Source organism: Passer domesticus, chromosome 6 (assembly GCF_036417665.1).
Source record: "Passer domesticus isolate bPasDom1 chromosome 6, bPasDom1.hap1, whole genome shotgun sequence".
NCBI lineage: Eukaryota > Metazoa > Chordata > Aves > Passeriformes > Passeridae > Passer > Passer domesticus.
Window position 1 is genome coordinate 4,459,823 of NC_087479.1, and position 20,104 is coordinate 4,479,926.

The 20,104-nt window shown below is 44.4% G+C and overlaps 1 protein-coding gene and 1 long non-coding RNA gene across 3 annotated transcripts in view; one reads left to right on the forward strand and one right to left on the reverse strand.

The window, feature by feature from the left end:
- Positions 1-20,104, reverse strand: part of RHOJ (ras homolog family member J) — a 60,599-nt gene that overhangs the window by 28,136 nt on the left and 12,359 nt on the right. The window lies entirely within an intron of this gene.
- Positions 896-8,556, forward strand: LOC135302470 (uncharacterized). Its single transcript, XR_010364072.1, has 3 exons — positions 896-983; positions 3,442-3,587; positions 8,488-8,556. It is a non-coding gene; the product is annotated as an uncharacterized LOC135302470 (long non-coding RNA).

Genomic DNA, 20,104 nt, shown 5'->3' on the forward strand with positions numbered 1-20,104 from the left:
ATTTAGAGTGTATTTACTCCTAGAAAGATTTATTAGGTTTAATTTCACCTTCTCTGCTGCCTTGTGAACATCAGAGGCAGCTCTGCTGAGCTCAGAGGGGTTACTTTTGGTTGGGAAAAACATCAATCATGTAGCTGAAAAACAAGTGAACTAATTTTGAAACAAGCAGTGTATATTTTCATGTAAATTGCTGTTAAAATGTTATGCATGCAAGGGTCACTAGGAGCAGCAAGTAGAAACTTATGAGGAAATTATTATTTTTATAACATTTCATTTTTTGCCTTAGGTGAGAAAGGAAGACAGTTGGAAAAATACAGGATAGCAGCAAATAGCACAATTAAAAATCAAAATATAAGCCTATATGAAATTGGGCATCTCTCCAAATTATTCTTTTACAGGGCATAAATATTATTTATTTTATACCTAGCTTTATTTAAAGCTGTATTTGCTTGGGGACTGACTGAAATACACAGCTCTTGAGCATTCTGAGAGAGTCTTAAACATCATGCCTGGTAATTTTTCTATTTCCCACTGCTCTCCTGAGAGCCCAACAGTTATTCCCTCTTGTTTTCTGGAGCTTTAATCTATATTAGAAAACGTTGACACACTTCTTCAGTTACATGAAAGTGTCACTAATGGGGATCCCATCTGACTTCAGAGAAGAGGGACTTTGAAGAAAAATCACAGAAAACTGCAAATAAAGGAGAAAGAATCAAGGTAGAAAATCTACAGCTACTTCCCCCAGTTGATTACCAAGTATGATGTGAATTCTGCCTTTGATTTAAGTTGCTGCTTAGCACAGTGAATGGATTTTAAACAGTGTATTTTACACAATGAGATACATGAAAAGTCTTGTTTTGAAGAGCGACATTGTTCTCCGTTTCTACTTTTGCAGTGGCAACACCTCGGATTATGACTCCATTGTATGAGGCCAGTGCAAACAGGCTGAGAGAGGCCCTGCAGAGCAAGCACCAACAATGAAGGTGGAGAAAGGAAATTTCCTGTTTCACAGAGAGGGAAAAAAGGTGCACAGAGGGGACGTGGCTCTTCGGGGCTGCGCCGGGCAGCTGGGGAACAAAACCCTGAGCCTCAGCCTGTGGCTTCGTCTCAGCACAGAGATTGGCTTTGGCCATCCTTAAAGGCAGCACATCCTGCTGAGTGATCATGGAATCACAGAACCAGTGGGCTTGGAAAAGACCTCTGGGATCACTGAATCCAACCCATGATCAAACTGTGCTGTGCTAACCAGGCCATGGCACTGAGTGTCCCCCCCAGCCTCCCCTTACACACCTCCAGGGATGGTGATTCCATCTCCTCCCTGGACAGCCCATTCCGGTGTCTGATCACCCTTGCTGTGAAGAAATTCCTCCTGATGTCCAACCTAAACCTCCCCTGGTGCAGTTTGAGGCCTTGTCCTTTTGTCTGGCTGCCTGGGAGAAGAATCTGACCTTCATTTGGCTACAGCCTTCTGTCAGGGAGTTGCAAAGCAATAAAGTCCCCCCTCAGCCTCCTCTTCTCCTGGCTAAACACTCCCAGAACCCTCAGCTGCTTCTCAAAGAATTTGTGCTCCCTTCACCGGCTTCATTGCCCTTTTATGAACCTGCTCCAGCACCTCAATCTCCTTCCCAAACTGAGGGGCCCAGAACTGGACACAGGACTGGATGTGTGGCTCAGAGCCTGGCTGTTGATAAGCCTGACCTGCCCATCCCTGCTCATCCCAGGCCACAGAATTACAGAATCATAGAATCATTAGGGCTGGAAAAGATCTCCAAGATCATCCAGTCCACCCTTTTGTCCATCCCATCTCACACTAAACTGCATTTCAGGATCCACGTCTGCTTGTTTCTTTGCTCTGGCAGGTGTGTGGAGCAGCAGAGAACAGAGTGCATTGTCCACGTGTGCTTTTGGGAAGTTAAAGTCCCTGCAATATTTTATTTGAGCTGTTTTCCCTGACAACATGATTAGAGTGGTGAAGCATCACTGCTGCTGGAAATTGATGTTGAGCATCAGCAAGGCATGCGTCCCTCTCAGCCACAGCTGCCTGGCAGGGCTTGTTTCTCTGTAGTCACTGGGATGTTGCTGAGTTTTTAGGCATTCTGCAATTTTCTATTGATTTTTAATGAAACATGCTGATGCTTGTATAAAAATGCACCTCAGGGTCTTGTGCTGATTTTGTCCAGAGCTGAACTCATCAGATAACATTTTTTTTTCCCAGTTCCTGCCTTGTTGGAGCAATGTGTCTGACAGGTGCACAGAAATCAATTCAGGAAGTACATCCTCGAAGAAATCAGGCTGCCAGATTAAGTAAAACAGATATTAACTCAGACACCTCTGGGCTCAGCTGAAACATACTTGTGTGCACAGACAAAAGCAAATTTGTTTGCTTTGTTTTCTTGTTTAAAAGGGTTTTGAGCATTTTTGTGCATTCTCATAGCAACAGATTTAGAAAAGATTGAGAAACTTTCAACTTTCTACTTTGGTGTCACAAAATTGGAGTGAACAAAATATTCTGAAGCATTTTAAACCAAGCCCAGAGAAGTTTCAGATGACCCATTGCTGGAAATGTTCAAGGTCAGGCTGGATGGGGCTTTGAGAAACTAATTCTACTGAAAATTGTCTCTGCCTGTGGCAGGGGGGTCAGAACTAGATGGTCTTTAAGGTAATTTCCAACCCAATTAATTCCATTATTTTTGGATGGGTTTAGCCATCCCCTGCCACACTCTCACTCATGCCAGTGGTGTGAGTGAGCTCTGGTGTGGAGAACTGGTTTAGAAAGGCTGCAGGGGTCGAAAGCTGAATTTGCAGAGGTTATAGTGGGGCCAGGGCTCTCATGTAGCAACCCCAGGTTGCATTTTGAAGATCTCTGTTGCTGCCACAGGCTGGAATTATTAAGGATATCCCTTTGACTGCTTTCTAACCCATCCATATAAGGAGAGCTGCCACCGAGCTGCACCAGGAGAGAAATTCAAGGGGGAGGATGGTGCTGGTTTTAAACCCTCTCTGACGCTGCCTGCATGAGTTGGAGGCAGCCCCCTGGACATCTGGGATGTGTAAATCTGTCTGCCCAGCTGCCAGCTAATGCTCTGATGCACTGGAACTCTGCTCTGCAGTCACTGACCACATTGTGTGCTCAGCCACAGCTTGGGGCCAAACAAAGTGGAAGGGAAGAAGAAGTGAGTGTGGACCACAGAGCTGTGTCCAAAAGCCCAAAGGCACAGCTGAAGTACAACAAAAGGAATAACTTTTGTTTAAATTTCTGATATTTCTAGTGCTCTGAGCAAAACATCATTTCTATTTTCCTTCTGCCTGTGTTTTTCTGTTCTCCTTCCACCCAACTTTTCTCACAGGGAGGCAGGGTGTAAGTGAAACACAGAAGGCAGAATGAACTCAGTTCCTTTCACCTAGTGTACTTTATCCATCTGTCTTTTTCTTTGATCCCAGGGTTATCCAGGGCTCTTACATCAAAGAAGAAACAGGACAAAGTCTGTGTACGGAAGGGTTGGCTGTAGATGTTACACAACCAGGCAAGGAGGAGAGGCAAGGGAAGGGCTGTGCAATCTCGACCACATGGAACTGGGAGCAGGAAGGTGAGAAAAATTCTGCTTGGGGTGGTGTGTTTATTCCAGTGTGAGCCTCGCAGCCCCCCACTCCCTGCTCTGCTGCCCCTCTGCCAGCTCTCATGGCAGCTCCCACCCAGGGCTCCCCATCAGCCAGAGCCCCTCTGCAGGTCAGGGAAACAGCTGAGCCAGCCCTGATGGAATATGGACATTTTACCATTTTACATGCCCTTCTGAGAGGCCATGGTCCAATGGAGACCCCAGAGGACCCTTTCCCAGCAGCAGGCTCTGTGTGAGCACACAGAGTTTGCTTTGTGTGCCCCTCTGCCAAGTGACATTTTCCACAGATGCTGGCTGGGATCAGTCTGCACCTGCACGTGTGTGTAACCCAGGCTGTGATTAGCCCATTTGTCTGAACAACTGTGGTTTCAGCTCTTTTTTCTTCCCCCCCACCCCATGCTCGCAGCTCCCCTTTCTAACAATTTGATCTGCTGCATGCAGCAAACCTGTGCTGCAAAATAGACACGCTGCAATTACTGCCTTTCCTACCACATAAAGTGAACCTGATGTTCCTCTCTTTCTCCTCTGACAAACAGACATTTTTTTTGTTTATTTTCAAAGCATTTAGCATCAGAGCTGAAAAGTAAGCTGCAATATCTGTGGGCTATACATGCCTTATTAAATAAGACTGAAAATATTCATGGAGGGCTTTCTCTGGTTTAACACACATACTTTCATATTAGATTGACAGGGCTGTATTTCATAGAATCACAGATTAATTAAGGTTGGAACATAAGATTGTTGAGCCCAGACATTAAATCCATCTCTGCCACGTTGCCACTAAGCCATGTCCCCAAGTGCCACACCTACATGTCTTTTGAATACTTCTAGGGATGGTGATTCCACCACCTGCCTGGGCAGCCTGTTCCAGTGCCTGACCACCATTCCAGTTTGCTATGGTTCCTAGAGAGATGCTAGAGGAAATGGGCAGCTCTTTCAGTGGATATAAATATGGCAACATTGAAAGGCTTCCTGGTCTTCTGGAGAGTGGCCATTTGGAGACAGAAAGTTGGGAGTGACTTCCTGGCTTGTTTGAGACAACTCAGATTGGAGATAGTGGTAGCCATGTGAAGTAGTTGATGTAGTGACTGTTGAAATATGTAAGGATTAGGGATCCTTTGTTAATCAGAACCAGGATTTGGAGGAGGATGGGAAAGAGAGAGCACAGGCACAACTGCAGCCTTCTCTCACTGCAGGATTTCTCCCTGCCCATTGGTGAAACTGCACCACATGGCATCAGTTTAAAATCAGCACAAGGATTGTGAATCAGAATCTGTGGTGGAAATCCCTCTGCCCAAAGTCAGTGGAGCCACAGCTCTGTGACAGAGGGAATGTGATGCAGAAGCCTGGCATGGGAGCTGGATGGATGGAGTCTCCCTGTCTGAGGTGCACAGCACTATTTTTGGCAATTTAACTGCACGGTCAGTGATGAGTCTGGTCTGATGCAAGCTGGCAGGCTTCACTGCTGGGGCTCAGATGGCAAGCACTGCTGCTCGGTGCATATTCCTGAATAATTTCCCTTTCGTCTTGCCACACTTCTGTCTTTTCTGGCTGTTTTGAAATATGTCTCTAGTCCACATGTATGGAGATATCTGCAAGAGAGTGCTGCCTGTGGAAGGAACAGCACCTTGCCCTAGATACTGAAATGTCAGTACAGCCTTGCCATCCTAAAAATGTATTCAGCAATTCTGCCTGGAGAGCAGAAGCCTGCTGCAGCCCTGTGTGTCTGGACAGGCTGGTTAGATATTCTGTTCCTGGTTTTACACACTCTATTTTTAAGAAGCTCACACCTTGGTGCCTTTCCCCCTGACTAATGTAAAAAGGCAACCCACTTCTAATCTGGTTATTAGAAGATCATCCAGCTCCACAGGTCAATGAAGAGTCAAAAGCATAATTTAATTCTTGAACTTTGCTGCTGGCCCCTGGCCGTGGCTGGTGCTTGCTGTGAATCCAAAGCAGTTGCACAGAGAGGAGCCAGGATGTGTCTGTGCAAAGGCAGCCCAGGGCCAGAGGCCAATTGCTTCCCTGAGTCGGTGGCATTTTTTCTTCCTGGAATTTTGCTGCATTGCAACTTGCAGATCATCTTTCTCTCAGCCAGGGAAAGAGGCTGACCCTGATCCCACTGCTGCTCTGGGGTCCTTGCTCAGAAGGACTGGTGTTACAGTGTGGGTAGAGAGGAGTGGGACACACTTCCACTGGGTTTATTCACAGCTCAATACATTGCCAGGGCAGGCCTGATAAATCCCTTCTGAGGATGTTCCTCTCAAATGCTGGTGTCTCATTTTCCCCTTTCCCCACAAGGTCATCACTAGTGTTAATCTTGCTCTGGTGGTTCATACTGCCCTGTCCTTCCCCACTGGGGGAGAGACTTCCTGCCTCTGAGTCAGTCTGGCAGCTGGACCGGAGCGAGCAGACGGAAAAAGGGATGGGCTCTGCTCACACACTGCATCCTCCCTCTGCACCCTGACGTGGAGCATTGCATCCTCCCCACTCACACCACACGGAGGGAAGCTCTGCCCTCTCTGCCATGCTGTGCTCACCCCACAGAAACCAGGGCTTCTACAGCCACTGCTGGCTTGCAGCACCAAGCCTTGTGTTTAGGGAACAGCAGGCTAGCTTCCAGCACGGGGATCTGTAGGACTCATATTACAGCACTTAGGAAATACCCATAAAATATCAGCTCATTAGACACACTCAGTGGAAATTAGACACACTCGGCATTGGAGGTACATCAACAATGAGTCAGAGTTGCTGTTTGTCACTGCACCTCGTGGCTGAAGTGCTCTGAATAACAGCAGGGCTCCCTCAGCTGTGTTGTGTACGACAGACAGAGGCAGTCAGGGAGGTGCTTAATGTGCTTCTGGCTTGCTCTAATGTGGTCCACTTCAAACAATTTGTCTTCTGAAGTCCCAGAATCATGGAATCACAGAATCATAAAATGATTTGGGTTGAAGGGACCTTAAACTTCATCCCCCTGGACCAACAAGGTGCCTGGAGCATCAAAACTGGCTCAGCAATGAATGCAAAAAAAGAGTATTTCCCTGTGTCTTGTGCTGGCTTTTTATAATATGTTCATTTAAAAGAACGGCCATTTCCTAAGAAGCTTGCTTTCCAATTAAAGTCTATAAAAGGAAATGTTGTCTATGAAAGGTGAAACTGATTACTTTTCTCTAAAGACAGATTAAGTGAGAGGTGTAGGTGTTTCTTTGGAAAATATTGAATTGAATTGAATGAAATTACGGGAGGGGAAAGGAAGCCTGGTTTTAATCAGTTCTGTTGAGAATTGTGGCTAGTGCAATATAGCTCAGAGAAGATATGGATGCCCCCTCCCTGGAAGTGTTCAAGGCCAGGCTGGAGTGAGATCTAAGACACCTCATCTAGAGGAAGGTGCCAGTGCCAGGGACAAGGAGGCTGGAATGAGATGGTCTTAAAGGTTCCTTTCCACCCAAACCATTCCACTCTTCCATGATGTCTTTTATCCACACCTCAGAAGGAAGGAAGAAAACCTTTTGGACCTGGATGGCAAATGTATGACTTTTTCCTCCTCCTGTATCACAGGTTGTGAGTGTTGTCCACATTCACCTCCCCGTCACACTGCTTCTGTGTGTGCAAATGTTAAAACTATTCTTAGCAAGGTTGCTTCACGTGTGGACTTGCAAACAAGTGACAGTTGTGCTGACAGCAGAGTTAAAAGACAGGGAAATGCATCTGACAGGCACTGCTTTCCTTGCAGAAGACTGAGGAGATGGTAGCATTCATCTGAGTGGATATGGTGCTTGTGTCTCTGGACTTGCGTGTTACTCTGTGGATTTTACAGTTGCGTGACAACCTCTGTTGCCCTGTGTGTGAAAAGATCTTTTGTCCCTTTAAATGTCACTTGCTGTCAAATAGAGGAAAAGCTTAGAAGCCAATGTTGACATTTATGCAAACAGATCTAAAAAAATATCTGGTGAGGTTCCACTGATAAACACTTTGGCGTGATCTTGCGGTTGGGTGTGTGTCAGCAGATGTGTGTTCCTGCAGACCCTCTCTGACTGCTGGGAGACGACACATATTTTTAAATCAGCTATTTGCCTTGAGCTTTTTGCTGGACAGAGTTTTAGCAAGGAGTTTTGAGAGGTAGATGAATGACAGAAGAGCACAAAGCCACCAATTCTCACTGGGAACTGTATATCAGAAAAGAAGTCAGGCTCTTTTGAAACTCCAAAGTTGCTTTATTATTTAAGAAATTGTCTAAATCTTTCTAGTTTTCCTTTTTTCTCCTCCAAACATTTACAATTTTCTGTCAAGTCCTACCTTGTGACCAGTCATGAGGACCTGAATTTTGCCCTCAGCTGTTCATGCAAATCCTCATCATCAACCAATTAGACACCAGCTAGGTTAAGGATTAGATTAGCCTTGCATGGAAACACACAGAGATCCATGAGGTTTCCATGGGCATGTTGCATTATGTAGTGATTCCTGGAGTATGAAAAATCATTAAATTGTCTAAAAACAAAATTAAGTTTTTAGTGAATCATGATTTTTTACTCAAATCTTTTTGAAGACAAACCAGCAGACATTAAGGGCATAGTTGAACATTTAGTTTCAGATATTAGAACCTGGGTTTTGTGTGTGCACCCAAGTTATTTATGTGGCAGAAATAAGAACTGAGAGAACAGAGCTCCTGAAATTCACTTTGTGAATTTTAAGTGAGACCACACCACTTCTGTCTTTCTGTCTCTCTGCTGCTAGAAGCTGCCCCAGAAGTTTGTCCTGCCAATGTGGCTGTTTGTCAGTCTGTCAGTGACAGTCTCAAATTTGTGTGGAGAGCATGGAGGAGCTGCACTCTCAAGAGATGTCTGTTCCTAAAAGATGTCTTCCCTTCCAGGCTTCCCAAGGTCGTGCTTCACCATGAGACTTGAAAATCTCACATGACAGGGAATAGTGGGACAATCTGGTAAGTGCACTCAGAGGCTGAGTAAGCTGTCGTAGCTGTCTTTTTTTTTTTTGTATTGCTGTGTAAGCTTAAAAATGCAGAGAAACTCCATCGACTGTGCTACCAAACTTGGTGTTTTTCAGCCTGCTCCTCTGCTGCTGTAGTGACTTTTGTGTAGATGCCCAGAGCCCCCAGCCTATTGCTTTGGTTATGTTTTCTGTTCTTTGGTGTTCCAGCATTTCTGATGTCTCCCTTGGGTAGAATCCCAGTGAGTCAATGGAAAAATTGTGTAGATAATATTGAAAGCTGGAACTGGCTTTTAAGACCCCCTTCCTAATCTGACCTTGACACTGACTGCAATTCACAACATATGCAACTAGAAGGACAATAACAGCCTAGGAAAGAAGGTTAACTGTCACCCTTAAAAGTGAAATCACTATGCAAAGAGGATACTTGTGCTCACCCCTCTCTACTCTGTTACGCTCTGCTCTTAGAGATCTTTCTTTAGGATAGTGATGATAGTTGGCACAAAAGGTTTAAGTGCTGTCAGTTTGAATATGAAAAGAAAAAAAAAAAAAAACATCATGAGCCATGTCAGGTGATTTAGGCTGGTGTTCAAGACCAGCCAAACCAGGAGAAAATGGCCATTTGGAGTCCTGTCCCATTAATGAATCACAGGAGCTTCAGACCTGATACATGTCCCTTCTGTGGCTGTATGGAAATCAGCCCTCAAGCAGCACACGGCTGGTGTGGTCCAACAACAAATGACAGCTGAAGTTTAGGGCACTGCTTTGGACTCCCGGATCACCCAGGAGAGCTTGCCCTTGCTCTGAAGGCAAGCTCACAGGCTGCACGTAATGATGAATAAGGATGATAGCATCTGAGCTTGTTGGCTGGCACACCCTACTGCCTTCAGCCCAGGCACAAGAGATGTTATGTATTTGGACTAAAAAAATAGGGAGAGGAAGAACAAAATGCTTCAGGAAGGAGCTTTCAGAAGCACTAAGTTCTGCAGAAGCTGAAGACTCATTTTCACTTCAGAAGAGAGGCAGCTCTGGATCATGTGCTGTACTCAGATGAGTGTGTGCTGCATCTGGGACACAATGGGGACTCCATCTGCTGAGAGCACTGAGGCTGAGCTCTGCACAACATGAAAAGCAGCCAATGCCTCTGCTGGATGCAACGTACTCAGGAGAATGGCTCTGTTGTACCCAGCTTTCCATAGGAAATGAAAGAGCCTGCATTGTCCTTTCCAGGCACAGCCTGAATGCAAATCCATAAATACAGTTCATATGGCTGTTCTGCTTCCACAAGTTGGTTCTTACAGTCTCTACTCACTAAAATGTTAAGTCCTTAATTGAAATTCCACCTCCAGTGGAAAAGCCCTCCATCAGCTTTCCCTGGGAAAACAGAGCAATGACAGCAAAAGCATTGTGATGAGTTTTCTATCCCCTCCTGGCGTTTCTTGAAAATTTTCCATTATTTTGGCTAAGAGGTCAGAACTGGTCTGGAAATTAAGTTGTGCTTTTGATTCTCTATTATTGAGCAAAACATAACATAATTTAAAACAACTACCAAAATCAGAAACCAGCCCTTGCATAGCTTGGGAAGGGCCTGCTTTAATAATAATTTTTTTTTCCAATGATCCTGTGTCTGAAGCAGCACTGAGTTACCATACCCATCTGGCCATATATATTTAGATATAAATTGTTTTTTCACAGCAGAGAATGTTTGCACATAATTTTACATAAAGGGGTGAAAGTTGTCATAGTTTTCTTGTCCTCCTCCTCTCTCTCTTTCTCTTCCCTGTCTCCTTAGATTTAATTATTGTTTTTTGTCCTTGTTCCTTTGATAAGTAACCTTTAACAAAAAGCTTTCTGCTCACACAACACAGTTCTCCAAAGACAATTATGTGAGGCTTGAAGATACTACATGCAGGTCCACAAGGAGGGATAGGGTAGAAATAGGGTCCCAGGGAACCTCCTGCCTTTATATTTACTTGTCAGTCCAAGGCAAGACACTGGAAATAGGAAATGGCAGATAGCAGGAAAACAGCAGATGGCAGATATCTCCCAGAGATGCTGACAGGTGATTCAGTGTCTAATATTTGCACACATATAAGATCTCATGAAGATATGCTAAATATGGCAAACCAGAATCTGCCATGGGCTCTACTATGGGTCTGGCTGTCCTTGTACTCAGTTAATGTCCTCAGGGGAAATTGGTATTCTAAAAGCAATGGGTTTTTGTAGGAACATGTTTACACACAGACTTGCACTCACATTTACATTTAGAAAGAATTTCAGATGGACTTTGCAGATTTAAAGCATTCCCTTGGCATCACTTGCCATGAGCTGGCTTCAACCCCATCTCTGACCAGGGGACTCCCTCACTGTTTGAGGAGATCCACCTCCCTCAGGTTTGGCCTTGGTGGAATTGCTCCTGGTTTCCACAGTTTGAGGCAGGCAGTGTATTTTGTAGAAATTGACTGGGAGGAGGAGGAGGAGGAGGAGAGAGGAGGAGCACACAAAAGCAGAGGGGGAGGACGCAGGCAATACATCAGACAATGTGGACTGTTTCCCAGCATCATTTAATGACTGCTTTGAATGACTGAGAAATCACACCAGAAGTCTTGCAAAGGCAGAATATAAGTTTCAATGTATAATTATATGGTTATATTGCAGTCATAAGGATAATTATCACAATTTAAAAAACCCCAAATCATAAAATCATTAATCTGTTCTCTGTCTGTTCTGTTTTATTTTTGCATTACAGCTATTTCATGCATCATAAAGTATTATCCACTACAGGAATTGGAAATTACTTGTTTTATATTGTTGTGGTTTTGTTTTGCATCAATCTCTACATGTTGTCCATGCATATTTATCAAGAACAATTCACTGGCAAATAATACTGCTGAGGACCAAAATGTCTCTTACTAAATTCTGATGCACTTACAGCCTGCAAATGCTGTCCCAGGTGGCTCAGGCTGTCAGGATCTGACCCAGCCCACAGCACTTCATTCAACAAGTGGCAATCTCTCATCTGATCCGTGTGGGCATTTTATGGAGCAAAGTCCTAAATTTCAAGCTTTGTAACTTGCACATATGCTCCTGCCACCCACCAAGGGCTAGTAATATTCCAGCTCAGAAAGGCACTCTTGGTTTTGCTTGTCTTGCACATGATACATGAGCGTGCTTGTTTATGTGAAATTTGGGAGAACAAAGGCTAACTTGATCCCACCCTTCCAATAGGTTATATGTTTTCTCAACCCTGAAGCAAAATTTTACGTGTGTATGTTTTGGCTTTCAAACTCAATAACCTGCAGGCCTCAAACACATCAGAAAAGAAATGGAAATCTCATTATGACACAGAAGGTTTAAAACTTAAAACCAGAGGCTATATCAACAGCAAATGGGACACCACAGACATGCCCTTCTCCTTGGGACTTCCACTGGATTCAGGATGGAGGGATGCTGTGAAGGTTGTTTTACTTTGCCTGTGCACTCTTCAACCATCACAGTATGTTGATGGTACAATGGCTTTTTTTGGATATTACTCTAGATTCTTATTTGACCAAATAAACAGAACAAGAACAGACAGTGTGACTGCAGAAGGTGAAGATGTGATTCTGGGCCACGTGAATGAGCATCCATGCCCTGCCCACTCTTCCTCTGAACTCTATATCTGCTTTGACCTTGCCACAGGAATTTCACTGGGTAGTTGAATTTTAGTAGAAAACTTTTATTCTAAATTTTGGGTAGTTGAAGGTCATTTAGGCTATGCTGTAGGTATGAACTCCATTTAAAAAAAGAGGATCCTTCTGCCCTGAGCTTCCTATACTCTCTTCCTCCCTGTTCCCTCTGGGCTTTTACCTTGCTGTTCTGTATTGTTTTTCCACACAGTCCCTAACTTTGATGTCTGCAATGCTGGATTTTTTTTTTCCTTTACACACCTTATTTTTGAAACCTTCTATTATTTTTGTGACCTTTTGGAATACTTTCCATTTCAAGAGCATTCTTTGCAAGGCAGACATGATATAGAGAGAAATAATTCCAACCCGTTTTTATGGAACATGTTTTTACACCCTGAGAGTGTGTGTTTTTAACCCTGCAGTGTCCTTCCCTGTGCTCCCACGGGTGCTGTGCACAGCTCTGGTGTGCACCCAGGGAGTGTGGAGCTTTCCCAGAGCTGTGTGGGTTGCTGTGTTGATGGGGAAGGCTGTCTCTGGAGGATGCTGCCACCAAAAGCAAAATGCCTCTGTCTGCCATCCAACTATTTCCACACAACCAACAGTTTTAAGGCTTTATCTGCACGTATATCCCCTGAAGGAAGTCTCTGGTATCATGAACTGTTGGTTTCCTAAGGGAAGAAAAAAAACAACCCTGCTTGGAGCAGACCCTTTGAGGGATGCAAAGGAATGTGGCCCTGAACCGAAGGCGTCAGGTGCAGCTGATCCCGGGAAAGCTCAGGGCTTACGAGGGTTGAGTGGGCCATGGAGGGGGGAAGGAAGGATTTCTGGCCAGAACCCAAGGCCAGGCAGCTGGGGATTTCCAGAGCTGCTCTATCTGCCCTGATTTCTCAGATGTGGAGCAGCCACTGAGGTGTGCAGAGGGCGGTCGGGGACTGGGCAGGTTAAACACAAACCCACGTGTGAAATGGGAATTGCAGCAAGGAATCCTTGCTTTTCAGCTGCTGGACATACAGGAACATGTATCCTGCTGGGCTGGGATATGCAGGAACTCCAACACTGTCCATGATTTCTGTGTGTTCCACACAGGGATACTGATGCTATTTTTTTCAGAGGCAAGCCCTAGAAAGCGTGGCTGGCTGATGTGGCTGCCAAAGCCCTGCCACATGGGCTTTGCTGGTCAGAAGTGGAAAACATGGCTGGTGCTTAAGGCACTTCCAGAATAAACACCAGCAACAGTCCCTTCAGTTCTGAGACACGCAGTTGTATTTAAAAATGCTTCAGTCCTAGTGAGAAAGGCTGTGGGTCAGGGGACTGTTTCCCAGGGTTTGTTTTTAACCCTGTGGGTGTTTTTAGGGACTGCATACCTAAAATACTGCCTCTGAAGCTTCCAGTTTGGCTGTGCTGGGGCCAGTGATGCTGGCTGGTGCCTGAGCCTATGCAGAGGGGACAATGCTGGATTGTTACAAATGAAACTGGTGCTAAACAGCAAAAACAGCATAGAGGCTTTGCATCATCTGCCAAAAACCAGGAATTAAATTATTTTTTGCTTCCACCCTACCAAGAAAGTTTAAATCTAAACCTTCAGCTTGTGGAGGTCTTGGGGGGCCAACCCTGTGTAATTTATGCAAAACAAAAGCAGGAGGATGATCATTCTCCCTCCCTATAGGCTGGCAGACAAAAGGATTTGGATCACTTCGGTAGGCCCTTATGAGATGCAAGAACAGCATCATTTCATCTGTGCCTGAGTGCTTCCGCACAGTCACAACACTGAATTGATGGCAAAAGTGTGTGGCAGCAATTACTGCCGTGAGGGTTGCTCTGGAAAGAAACACAAAAAATTAATTTAACTCCTGCACTCGCCACTGCAAGGTAATTTGGACATGCTATATTCCCAGCACAGCTGTAAATTTAAAAATAAGCACAGCCAGGGCTGTAGTTGGAGAGGGACTGGATGGTGCAACTGATCAAAACGTGCTCCAGAACACACTGGAGTAAAGTTTACAAAAAGCTGCCTTTTAAATCTTATGCCTACGATCTATTTCATTCTGGAACAAAATATGGTTCTTCCAGCCTACAATATGGAGTGAGTCATAGTATTGCCATTCTGCTCCCAGCACAATTGGAGCATACCTATGGTATGAAGTGGGAGAAATATTTGGCCCAGAAGAAAGCTCCAGAATGTTTTTTTTTTTTTTATGTACTGTCAAGACACGCTTAATAAATGGAGAGTATTCTTTCCATATTGCGTAATTCTGACTTTCCTCATTCTGGGTTTTTTTTTCAGCAGAACACGCAAGTGTGTGCTTATCTTTAATGAGTGTTTAAACCCAGATGAGTGTAAACATGACTATGGGAAGGACTTTCCTTGCCATGCATGGAGGCAAACGTGTAATTACACCTGCACAGGGGCTGAATGAAGATATGGAGGGAAGCTTTTAGTGCCAGAAAGCACAAGAACTTGCTGTGGTCCATAGTCCCTCACTCTGTGTTTCTGCTGCTCCCCTCAGGGCAGAGCTCAGTGATCACTCATTTGGGTATGGGCTCAGCAATGCTGGGAGGAACAGCATGCAGGGCAGCAGAGGGAAAGCCTGGCTGCCCAGCTGGAAAAGCTTTGGGGCACAGGGTGAAATCCCTGTCCTGGCCATGCCAACGGGAATATTGCCTTCAGCAGGGTGATTCCACTCCCTGTGTATGAACAGACACTGAAACAGAAAAGAAATCACGATGTGATGGCCGACTGGGAACTGTTTTGGCAAAGCAAACAGGGCTTAAACCTCGGGCCCTTCCAGGGGAAAAATAAAGGCAGGAGCAGCTTTAGTGCACACGGAGGGGAGCAGCGGGGCGGGCTGTGGGTGAGGCTTTGGTCCATGACACAGATGATTTGGCCATGGTTCCTGCCCTGCAGCTGTGTGACCCTCCCAAGCCAGTGCCTCCCTCCAAATAAAATGCGAGTATTGACACAAACCTGCTTTTATGTATTGCTGTGCTTTTACTAGAGACTGCTTATGGGTTGAACTTAATGTTTGCTTAATATATCCCACTCCTTGATGTTAAATGCTGTTACTATTAACTGCTGTGATGCCTGCTGCCCACAGGGCTTTAATGATCAAGGTCATCTAAAATAACAGTGGTTCATTTTGTTTTTAAGCATTCAACAGTGTGCAGTGGGTTGCTTAACATTAGGCAGAGTATGCATTATTATGCTCTGCTCATATATGAAGTGTGTTTTTTGACCAAACAGCCCAGAAACCTTTCTTGCTCTTGGTAATGAGAGCTCCCAGAATCGGAGAGCTCATGAACATTTGAACCCTCCAGAGTGTGAAATAATAATGGCCAGCTGGTGCCATTTCAGTGGGGAAAGCAGTGAGCAAATGGCAAAGATATGAGAATTAAATCTTGTTTATACCGCACCACTGAGGACCACTAAGAAACTGGTTTGGTTTGGTTTGGTTTTAAGAGGATTTCAAAACAAAGGGGTTTCTCAAAAATCTCTGCCCTCTCAGAACAGCAACATTCCTCTGTACACTCAGGATCTTTGGACTTTGAGTTAGGAGCAGATTCTCAAATAAAAGATGGATTGACCACTGCTGAGACCCTCTGGAGAAATTAGGATGAGAAAAATGACAGGAAATGTACCCCTCTATATCCCTTCAAGCCCATCCCCTTCAGCTAAAATGCTAAATTGTTGCTGGTATGTTCACAAGGCAGCCTGGGGTGTCTGAGGGGCTCCCTGACATTTAACAAACAGATGGTGGAAGTCAGACACTCCTCAGGTTACATCTACCTGGTCAGTGACAGATTGGTGTCACAAAACCAGGGCTAAAGTGAGCTGTGGGTGAGTTAGGGAAAAATTATATCTTATTGTAATCACAGGAATGCACCAGGGACAAATTAACTCAATCCTACAAATAATTTCTTTCTCATAACCTTCTGTTCACGTTGTAATTTTGAGGTGAAACAAGGGCTATATCCTTTTGAACTCAGGGCCACATCCCTTAGCCTCTGCTGCCATGTTTGCCTGTGTTTGCTCACTCCAAAAAAGCTCTTTTTTTCACCCAAGGCTATGTGGATGATGGCAAACTGCAGAGGTTTTTTCTAGCAAATATGCTTTGTCTCTTGAACATTTTTCCCTGGGGTTTTTCCCACCCCTGTTCTTTCAGACATATTGATCTCCACAGTCTCACTTCTTCCTGGTATAAGATCTGTTTTCTTTTAAGACAGCTACAAGTCTGGGAAATACACACCCTGGTGTCCAAGAGGGCAGAGGGAGGTATTTCTAGAAATAGCTGGATGACAAACAAACCACTAGAAGTTCTTGTCTTGGCTACCTTACTATAAACTCAGCCCATAGATTTTTTTTTTCTTTTTCAGACCTGAGGTTTCCCATCTGCCAATGGGTGAATATAAATCCCAGCAGATGTTAAAGAGACATCTGGAGTGTGTCCATTGCACTCCCTGTGTCAGTGATCATCTCCCAGTCACTCTGTGCTTTTGCTGAGCTAAGGGAATTCGTGGCCTTCTCTCCAACTGGGTGACTGCAGGAATTGTGATGTCAAACATCCTCTGCTGCAGCTACCAAAGCCTCTGATGCTGAGACTCCTACTGAGCTCTTGTATTTCCACAGCCAAGGGGTTAATGACCACCCAAATAAATGAATGCAGGGGGTGCTGAGGGTGGGCTTCCTGCTGGCCTGCAGGGAAGACCCTGGTGGCTGTGACAGAACTCTTGGCCATGGAGGAGTTGGGAGCCTTCGGCAGCTCAGGAAGCTGAATGGGGGGATTTGAACATCTGAGAAGTCAAAATGAGGGGGGAGGATTTCCCAAGGAACCCAATATTTCTGTTTCCAAGCTGAATTTGAATGGGATCTCCACCTCTACAAGGGGGCTCCAAAAACCCTGCCCTAATTTTCCATAAGAAGTAGATATATTTTACATCCTCACACATCTGGCTGTGCCGTGAGGTGTGCAGGCAAGAGAGAAAAATTTTCCAGCCAACTACATATTTTTCCACCCTGGGAAAGACTCCATTGTACAGTGTGAATGCCAAAGCCCAGTTTCCTTCTGGGCTCTGCACATTTTTTGAAGTTGGTGTTTATTTTGCCTGATCTGCCCTGACTTTCTGGTTCCTGTTACTGTTCTCTCCTATTGTTGCTGGTGAACTCTGGCCCTTACCAGGATTTTGGTGGGGTTGCTTTTCTCTGAGCAGGTACATGGGAGATTTCCCAGAACTGGAGAAATGGCATCTGTATTCCCCTGCTGATCAACCTCTCATTCCTCTGATTTTTCCAAAACATGGAGAGAAATAAAGCTCATTAATGAGCCCCTGTAATTGACAGGGATTGAAATAGAGAGGGACATTAGTACTGTTGTCTTTGCTTAGCAAAAGGCATCTGTGAAATTATTTTGGGGGAAATTCCCTGAAACGGAAACTATAGATACTTCTCTAATTGTTTATACAAATTAATACAACAAAGAATGAAATTTGGGAAAAAAATTCCCCAAACATATGGCTTGTTTGTAATCTAATTCTCTGACAAAAATAAAGCATGGAATTATTAATAGATGAACTTTTCCCTGCATGTTCTGTAAATATATAAGGAGAAAGTTGATACTTTCTTCTTGAGAAATTATCTGCTGTGTGTCTGTATCTTTATTCTGATTCCTTGGGAGCTTAGAATTTTGCACAGAATTGCATTAATTAAAATACCTGCTTCTTTTTCTTAATTTACTCATCTATTGTCTTTTTATCATATGTCATACATTCCTTCACCTCAAGGGTTTCCTGACTTAGATTTGCTTGGCCCCAGCTCTGTGAGCCTTCCAAAACCAGATGAACCCAAGTCTTGTGTGAGCACAGCCAGCCTTGAAAAAGATTGCCTAAAATCTATTACCTCTTCCTTTTTCTATCTGAAAATGTATTTACCACAACTTCTTCATGCTGAAGATCGTCAGACTAAAAGCCATTTATTATGGCAACAGGCATAAATATTTACAACTAATAGAGTTTATATCTAATTTTAGGCACCCACACCCACCACACTGACTGGGAAAGGAAACCAGCCTCTTTCAGGTTGTGCTTCCAGCTCTTCTGAGGAAGAAAATCCATCAGGCACCATCAGTAGTGACTTCTCACTACTTCTGTTGTCTCTGTTTTATTTCTTGCCTGACAGCTCACAGCAGGAACACATTCAAAAGTGTTGCCCACATAGGAAATCTGAAATTCAGTGGTCCTCAGACACCCCAAATGAACTTCCTTAGGTCAGATGTAATTCATGCTTATGACAGGATTTTGAGCCCTCCCTGGAGAAGCTCCTGGGAAGGACTGACTGTTTTAGCTCCAGGCTTATGGAATGAATCCCTCCTATCAAACAGCAGTGCCTTGGCTTGTTAACATGACAGACAACAGGAATGCAGATATATGGGAGGGATCCTGGAGGTGACGTGACAGAAATGGGAATATAGGTTGAATTTCAACTGAGCAGATTGCACAGAACCCAGTTCCCCTAACTATAGTGGTGTTCTTCCTAAGTGAATGCAGAATGAGCTCCCAGTCAGGTCCTTTATATTTCCTTCATAGTTCACAAAGAGCATTTCTAGAATGTGGGCACAAATACTCTCTCCATGTCCACTGAGCAGCACAGCTAAGTCCTTGTTCCAGTGTCATTAACTTTGGGGACCACGACTGGAGCAAGACTGTGTCTGGCAGAGGGAAGATGTCCCTTGAAAACCTTTCAGAGCGTTCCTTCTTCTGGGAATCAAACATATATTGTCTTATAAATCAGAAATGTGGATTTATTGGACATTTATGTGATGACAGAAGTCATCAAAAGAGAAGAGGAAAAACCCCTGTGCAGTAGCCTGTACCAGAGAGAGTGAAGACAGAATGAGCAACACTCAGCTCAAAAACTGTTTTCCCTTCTCCTGAGCACTTGCCTTGTTCTGCCATCAGGTTTAGCCAAGGCTTGTGAGGATTGCCAACCTCTCCCTGCAACCACTGGAGCTCTTCATGTTGAGAGAGCCCCAAACCACACCTAAAGTCAAGCTATTTGAAGCACTTTCCTTGGAATTTTTTGTCTTTGCTGCACAAATATTTCACTTAGAGGAAGCCTGCCCTTGGTTAATAATGATTGCAATACAGCAACTGGAAAAAGGATAATAACAACAACTAAGTAGAACTGGCCAGGGGATGATAATTCAGCTTTGCGACAACTTCTGAGGTTTTACAATTTGTTTTCATTTTACAATGGAATGAAAACAAAACCTTCAGATATTATGTTTTCAATTTGAGCCTTTTTTGCTGCACTGTCAGAAATAACCAGAGGGCCCTGGACCTCAAAAATTTGTCCTCTCAAGTATTTAAAAAATGCTTCAGCTTTCGTGAATCAGCATTTTCTCTTGGTGGGACAGTTCATGAAAAATGCTCTGGCCAGAGCTTTTGCTAACCCCAAAAGTTCAAAACTATGAATCATATCCCCCAAAACATAGTTGTAACAAATCAGTTGTTTTATGATTTACGGACATCTAATGGAGTGTCTGCTCTTAAACATACCTTTCCCCCCATCTTCTAAGGATGTACATTTCTTTCCCACACTCTTCCACTTCTTCTCTCCTATTTACTTGGGCAATTTTTGGTTCTCATGCAGCTCCTTGGCTCGTTCAACCTTCTCTAACTTAGACAATGCTGAGATAATATTTTTATGGAATTCTGTGGCAGGGCTTTGCCAGGAAAGAGGTGGCTGCTGGAATGGACAGTGGTCACCGTGGGGTGGTCCCACCACCACCCTGCAAAGCCCTGTCTGGCTGCTTGCTGGTTCTCACTCATCTCAGATGACATTTTCCACGGGGCAGAGCTGACATCTGCCAGGAGGAAGGACAT